The sequence below is a fragment of the Mandrillus leucophaeus genome, unplaced genomic scaffold (assembly GCF_000951045.1).
Source record: "Mandrillus leucophaeus isolate KB7577 unplaced genomic scaffold, Mleu.le_1.0 Scaffold413, whole genome shotgun sequence".
Lineage (NCBI taxonomy): Eukaryota > Metazoa > Chordata > Mammalia > Primates > Cercopithecidae > Mandrillus > Mandrillus leucophaeus.
Genome location: NW_012104399.1, coordinates 299,692 through 301,326, shown reverse-complemented (window position 1 = coordinate 301,326; position 1,635 = coordinate 299,692). Strand labels below are relative to the sequence as shown.

Below are 1,635 nucleotides of genomic sequence, written 5' to 3'. Positions count from 1 at the left end.
TTCAAAGCACTTAACGCTATTTGAAAATTATCTTGTTTGCTCCCTGTTGAATGAATGTATCTTCCCAGTAGGAAATAAGACCTATGAGTAGAAATCTCATCTACCTTGTTCACCAACAAGTATGTATTCATTGAAAATTGTAACTGTATATAATATATCCCTATAAATATTTGATAACTGAAATAAAAAACCAATATTCATATGTAAATTGAAAGGTGAAAGAATTTGACTAAAAGAAAGTTTTGGCAATTCCCGAGTGTACTTCACAATTTAAGTTTGTGTTTATTGGAAATTAGATGTTAGTTTCTTCCATTAAGAAAGATAAGAATTAGACCTTTTTCCTACCTATGTGGTCTCCAAAATGATGGTACAAAATTTCCCCATATACACTGTGTATTATTTACTTATGGTTAATATGTATGGTTTATATATGGATGATATATACATAATTTTGATGATAGCAATGACAGCAGCTAACATATATATAGCACTCTGTGCCATAAAGACACTTCCTAGTAGTCTGACCTATTTAATTCCTTGTATGAAACATGAATATAGGTAGATTCAAAGGTGAGTCTGAATCAGTATATCCAAAAATATATGCAATCTGTCTTTGTGAAAAAGTCAAAACTATAAAATCTCTAGCACTGATATAAGGAAATGTTTGTATTAGCTTTTTGACCTGTAAGAGTACACAACTAATAGATTTCATATCTTCTAAGTGATTTCTAATTTGTCAATTATTAGAACAGGCTACAATGTTTTTTGTTTTTTTTTGTTTTTTTGAGACAGGGTCTCCTCCCACCCAGGCTGCAGTGCAGGGGTGTGATCACAGCTCACTGCAGCCTCAAACTCCTTGGCTCAAGGGATTCTCCTGCCCCAGCCTCCTGAGTAGCTAGGGCTACAGGCACATACCACCATGCCTGGCTAATTTTTAGTTTTATTTTGGTAAAGATGGGGTCTTGCTGTGTTGTTCAGGCTGGTCTTGAACTCCCTGCCTCAAGTGATCCTCCCGCCTCAGCCTCCCAAAGTGCTGGGATTACAAGTATGAGCCATTGTTTTTAATTGCTGTTGCAATACTATAACCAAAGGAAGACATTCCCAATCAGTTTAAAATGAACCCCAAAAAACCTATCTGCAAATCTGAATACAGTCCTGTTTTTTGCAAGTAAAGAGTAGGCAAACACTCCCTTGGGATGCTAGAAGCAAATATTACACTTTTACTTGTATTTGTTTATCAACTTAATTTTTTAGTTTTTGTTTTATATCATACCTGATAAATGTGTCAGATGTAACAGCTTATATCAGTATATCGTTTAAAGTGTATGTTTTGAAGATGTTTAACAACAGCAGTACACAATCAAAAAGGTTGAAATTACTACTTTTTGTAATAGGCTTCTAAAAAGTAGGCTTTAAAACCAAGTTATTTACATCAATGTTTCTTTTGCCCCTCTGGCTAAGGTTGTTTCACGAGCATCTGCATGGATTCATGAGGCAACAATGGATACCAGGAGATCAAACAGTCAAGTGAAAATCTAAAAACACAATTACAGAACTAAAACAGCGTTTTATGAATGTTTCATGAACATTTTTAATGGAAAGGTAATTTTTATTTTAGCTGTTGGGTATCACTAA

The 1,635-nt window shown here is 34.1% G+C and overlaps 1 protein-coding gene across 1 annotated transcript in view; it reads right to left on the bottom strand.

Moving 5' to 3' along the window:
- Positions 1 to 1,635, bottom strand: part of AGL (amylo-alpha-1, 6-glucosidase, 4-alpha-glucanotransferase) — a 77,877-nt gene that overhangs the window by 34,984 nt on the left and 41,258 nt on the right. The window lies entirely within an intron of this gene.